We start from the raw sequence: 6,187 nt of genomic DNA, 5'->3' as shown, positions 1-6,187 counted from the left end.
CTCTCCTGCTACCATCAGTCTGATACAGTATTACACAGAAAGGGGGTTCAGAGGTTTGATCTATTACAGCTAATGCTGCGCACCTGTCTGTCCATTATAGATAAGGAGTTTACAAAGCATACAGAGAGATGAGAGGCCTCATATGGTTCTGGTGTAAGCAGGCTTATCTCCCATTGACTCCAATGCATCTAGTTTCATCTGGGCTGAATTGGGTCCCACATCACAAAACAACCCACATTGCTGGCACCAAATAGCCCCCTTGTTAGCAATCTCAGTGATGAGCCTAAGCAGTGAACTCCCCCCATCGCTCCTAGAGAGGGCCCCTCCAGAGCAGAGCCCTGGGGGACAGTGTGGACAAAGCTGACATTCATGTTGCTCGTACTCGCAAAAAGAAAAGGAGTACTTGTGGCACCTTAGAGACTAACCAATTTATTTGAGCATAAGCTTTCGTGAGCTACAGCTCACTTCATCGGATGCATACTGTGGAAAGTGTAGAAGATCTTTTTATACACACAAAGCATGAAAAAATACCTCCCCCCACCCCACTCTCCTGCTGGTAATAGCTTATCTAAAGTGATCACTCTCCTTACAATGTGTATGATAATCAAATTGGGCCATTTCCAACACAAATCCAGGTTTTCTCTCTCCCTCCCCCCACCCCCACACAAACCCACTCTACTGTTGGTAATAGCTTATCTAAAGTGACCACTCTCCTTACAATGTGTATGATAATCAAGGTGGGCCACTTCCAGCACAAATCCAGGGTTTAACAAGAACGTCTGGGGGGGGGGGGGGAGGGTAGGAAAAAACAAGGGGAAAAAGGGGAAATAGGTTACCTTGCATAATGACTTAGCCACTCCCAGTCTCTATTCAAGCCTAAGTTAATTGTATCCAATTTGCAAATGAATTCCAATTCAGCAGTCTCTCGCTGGAGTCTGGATTTGAAGTTTTTTTCTTGTAATATCGCAACTTTCATGTCTGTAATCGCATGACCAGAGAGATTGAAGTGTGTTCTCCGACTGGTTTATGAATGTTATAATTCTTGACATCTAATTTGTGTCCATTTATTCTTTTACGTAGAGACTGTCCAGTTTGACCAATGTACATGGCAGAGGGGCATTGCTGGCACATGATGGCATATATCACATTGGTGGATGTGCAGGTGAACGAGCCTCTGATAGTGTGGCTGATGTAATTAGGCCCTGTGATGGTGTCCCCTGAATAGATATGTGGACACAGTTGGCAACGGGCTTTGTTGCAAGGATAGGTTCCTGGGTTAGTGGTTCTGTTGTGTGGTCTGTGGTTGCTGGTGAGTATTTGCTTCAGGTTGGGGGGCTGTCTGTAGGCAAGGACTGGCCTGTCTCCCAAGATTTGTGAGAGTGTTGGGTCATCCTTCAGGATAGGTTGTAAATCCTTAATAATGTGTTGGAGGGGTTTTAGTTGGGGGCTGAAGGGGACGGCTAGTGGCGTTCTGTTATTTTCTTTGTTAGGCCTGTCCTGCAGTAGGTGACTTCTGGGAACTCTTCTGGCTCTGTCAATCTGTTTCTTCACTTCCGCAGGTGGGTATTGTAGTTGTAAGAATGCTTGATAGAGATCTTGTAGGTGTTTGTCTCTGTCTGAGGGGTTGGAGCAAATGCGGTTGTATCGCAGAGCTTGGCTGTAGACGATGGATCGTGTGGTGTGGTCAGGATGAAAGCTGGAGGCATGTAGGTAGGAATAGCGGTCAGTAGGTTTCCGGTATAGGGTGGTGTTTATGTGACCATCATTTATTAGCACTGTAGTGTCCAGGAAGTGGATCTCTTGTGTGGACTGGACCAGGCTGAGGTTAATGGTGGGATGGAAATTGCTGAAATCATGGTGGAATTCCTCAAGGGCTTCTTTTCCATGGGTCCAGATGATGACGATGTCATCAATATAGCGCAAGTAGAGTAGGGGCGTTAGGGGACGAGAGCTGAGGAAGCGTTGTTCTAAGTCAGCCATAAAAATGTTGGCATACTGTGGGGCCATGCGGGTACCCATAGCAGTGCCGCTGATTTGAAGGTATACATTGTCCCCAAATGTAAAATAGTTATGGGTAAGGACAAAGTCATAAAGTTCAGCCACCAGGTTAGCCGTGACATTATCAGGGATAGTGTTCTTGACGGCTTGTAGTCCATCTTTGTGTGGAATGTTGGTGTAGGGGGCTTCTACATCCATAGTGGCCAGGATGGTGTTATCAGGAAGATCACCGATGGATTGTAGTTTCCTCAGGAAGTCAGTGGTGTCTCGAAGATAGCTGGGAGTGCTGGTAGCGTAGGGCCTGAGGAGGGAGTCTACATAGCCAGACAATCCTGCTGTCAGGGTGCCAATGCCTGAGATGATGGGGCGCCCAGGATTTCCAGGTTTATGGATCTTGGGTAGTAGATAGAATATCCCAGGTCGGGGTTCCAGGGGTGTGTCTGTGAGGATTTGATCTTGTGCTTTTTCAGGGAGTTTCTTGAGCAAATGCTGTAGTTTCTTTTGGTAACTCTCAGTGGGATCAGAGGGTAATGGCTTGTAGAAAGTGGTGTTGGAGAGCTGCCGAGCAGCCTCTTGTTCATATTCCGACCTATTCATGATGACAACAGCACCTCCTTTGTCAGCCTTTTTGATTATGATGTCAGAGTTGTTTCTGAGGCTGTGGATGGCATTGCATTCCGCACGGCTGAGGTTATGGGGCAAGTGATGCTGCTTTTCCACAATTTCAGCCCGTGCACGTCAGCGGAAGCACTCTATGTAGAAGTCCAATCTGCTGTCTCGACCTTCAGGAGGAGTCCACCTAGAATCCTTCTTTTTGTAGTGTTGGTAGGGAGGTCTCTGTGGATTAGTATGTTGTTCAGAGGTATGTTGGAAATATTCCTTGAGTCGGAGACGTCGAAAATAGGATTCTAGGTCACCACAGAACTGTATCATGTTCGTGGGGGTGGAGGGGCAGAAGGAGAGGCCCTGAGATAGGACAGCTGCTTCTGCTGGGCTAAGAGTATAGTTGGATAGGTTAACAATATTGCTGGGTGGGTTGACGGAACCATTGCTGTGGCCCCTTGTGGCATGTAGTAGTTTAGAAAGTTTAGTGTCCTTTTTCTTTTGTAGAGAAGCAAAGTGTGTGTTGTAAATGGCTTGTCTAGTTTTAATAAAGTCCAGCCACGAAGAAGTTTGTGTGGAAGGTTGGTTTTTTATGAGAGTATCCATTTTTGAGAGCTCATTCTTTATCTTTCCCTGTTTGCTGTAGAGGATGTTGATCAGGTGGTTCCGCAGTTTCTTTGCGAGCATTTGGCACAAACTGTCAGCATAGTCTGTGCGGTATGTAGATTGTAATGGATTTTTTACCTTCAGTCCTTTTGGTACGATGTCCATCTGTTTGCATTTGGAAAGGAAGATGATGTCTGTCTGTATCTGTACAAGTTTTTTCATGCAGTTGATAGACTTCCACTCCATACGGATAAATGCAGTGCCTTGCATAATGACAGGTTTCAGAGTAACAGCCGTGTTAGTCTGTATTCGCAAAAAGAAAAGGAGTACTTGTGGCACCTTAGAGACTAACCAATTTATTTGAGCATAAGCTTTCGTGAGCTACAGCTCACTTCATCGGATTTGTGCTGGAAATGGCCCAACTTGATTATCATACACATTGTAAGGAGAGTGATCACTTTAGAGAAGCTATTACCAGCAGGAGAGTGGGGTGAGGGGAGGTATTTTTTCATGCTTTGTGTGTTTAAAAAGATCTTCTACACTTTCCACAGTATGCATCCGATGAAGTGAGCTATAGCTCACGAAAGCTTGTGCTCAAATAACTTGGTTAGTCTCTAAGGTGCCACAAGTACTCCTTTTCTTTTTGCGCATACAGACTAACACGGCTGTTACTGTGAAACCGTTGCTCATACTGTGTCTGTTTTGTGTATAAAGATGGGACTTGAGTCTCCAGGGCTGCCAGTCTGGCTCCTTCATCAGCACAGCAGTTCACGACGCCCAGAGGTACACAATGGCACACTGAAATTTTTTAAATATACCTATGTTTTTTATGTACAGACACACACAACTACACAGGCAGAACGAAAACCATTAAAAAAACTCACACACCTTGGCGACATGTAGACAAAAGAGACCAAACACTGAACCTTCAGCCCCAAAAACACAGGCCTCCATTAAAAAAGAATTCCTTTAACTGTGAGCATGTTGTATGTATTTAGACAGCTAGTAGAGGGAGACAGGACTACTTATACTGCAAGATCTTCATGGGAAGGACAGTCCTTTTGTTCTGTATTTGTACAGCAACTAGCACAAGGAGATCCTGGTCTATGACTAGGGCTGTTGGGTGCTACCACAAAACAAAACAACAACAAGAATACAACCACCCAAAATCCTCTGGGAATTTTGTCACTAAAGCTATCTCAGTGCTGCTATTGCCTGTCCCTGGGACCATAACGGCTGGCTGTCTCATTTCCCCCAGGAAGTCAATGTGGTGAAGTGAAGACATTTGCTAGCAAGGACCTGACCTGTGGAGGTACAAACTGGAGAAGAGGCAGAGACCATGCTGTCACTGATCCAGCACTGGTAAGAGGTGATGAACTGAGGGTCTTGGAGACTGAATTCCTTTGGCAGCCATGGAACACAGACAGAAGAAACTGGAGTGCACACACACACACACACACGCAATCCCACCAACGTACCTGACCTTTGACTTAGTGGGACCCACCCCTAGAGAATTCAGCCTCTGTTGACCATTCAGCATTTGGCCTTTCTGCTGAGCATGCCTACCGGGAGTGGGTTAATTTGTGTCTAGGATGACGGTGATTTTTTAAGGCAGATGCTAGCCCCAGTAGGGACTGGTCTGGGGCCCAGAAACTCACTCCAAACAGACAGCTAAGTTCCCTCTAAGCTGTGCAGATGTGCAGGCAGGGATAGGTGCCTCTCCCCTGGCCCCAGCCCCAAGATGCTGCGGCAAGAGAGGGCTGGGAGGAGTCCTCTCTCCCCACCGCAGTCCCGGGACAGCCTGCACCCCAAACCCCTCATCCCTGGCCCCACCCAAGAGCCTGAACCACCAGCCAGACCCCTCACCCCCTGCACCCCAACCGTCTGCCCCAGCCCTGAGCCCCCTCCCATACTTCAAACCCCTTGGTCCCACCACACATCACCTCCATATTGGTCCGCATAACAACATTCATTCCGCACATGGATGTAAAAAATTAGAGGGAACGTTGCCAAACAGGCCTCTAAAAAACCTTCAAACTTGGCCAATTTCAGTCACTCCCACAGTACTGGAGTATTGCCAGCTTTTGCAAGAAAAGCTTGTAACTATGACCCGAGCAAACTCTAAAGGCACAAAAAAACAGAAGGGAAAAAAATCACCTGTGAAAGTATCATTAGCTTGCAAGCCCTTTGGGGTGTGCACTGTCTTTTTGTTATGTTTATGCAGCACCTAGCACAGTGGAATACTGGTCCGTGACTGGGGCTCCTATGTATTACCACAATAGAAATAAATAAATTAATAATAATACAATTCATTGTTTTAAATCTCATTATTTTTAAGCTGATCTCATTATTTTGGAGGGCCTGCCTCATGAGTGTTGAATGCTTGAAAGTGCTCAAAACTCATGAGAATTTTTTTAAAATACTAAATTTGACATTCATTTTATTTGCCTACAGGTTTCGGAGCCTTTAGGCTGCACTTGTCCATGTTCAAGCTTTTCTGCACAATCATCATGAGGGCTAGAAACTTTTTCTTTCTTAAATGAAAGTGGAGACTCTCAGTAATCTTGTGAATCCAGGAGCTGGGGCTTTAAGAAAAACACGAGATACAGTGACAGGAGTTGACAACAATGTAAATACTACTCTCGGCTGGATTCAAAGTAGCTCCTAGAAACCACAGGTTGCATATTCCTTTCCCTACCTCCTGCACCTGCCCATCTTACCCCAGCTCCTACACCCCCATTCTACCCACACCACCAACTCCTCCTGCTCCACCCCCAAGCTACCCCTCACCCCAACTCCTCCTGTCCCTGCCCCCACCCCATCCTACCTACACCACCAACTCCTCCTGCTCCACCCCCCAAGCTACCCCTCACCCCAACTCCTCCTGTCCCTGCCCCCACCCCATCCTACCCACACCACCAGCTCCTCCTGCCCCACCTCCCAAGCTACCCCAACTCCTCCTGTCCCTGCCCCATCCTAC

The sequence above is a fragment of the Chelonia mydas genome, chromosome 19, assembly GCF_015237465.2.
Source record: "Chelonia mydas isolate rCheMyd1 chromosome 19, rCheMyd1.pri.v2, whole genome shotgun sequence".
Classification (NCBI taxonomy): Eukaryota; Metazoa; Chordata; order Testudines; family Cheloniidae; genus Chelonia; species Chelonia mydas.
Note: the sequence above shows the minus strand (reverse complement) of the source record.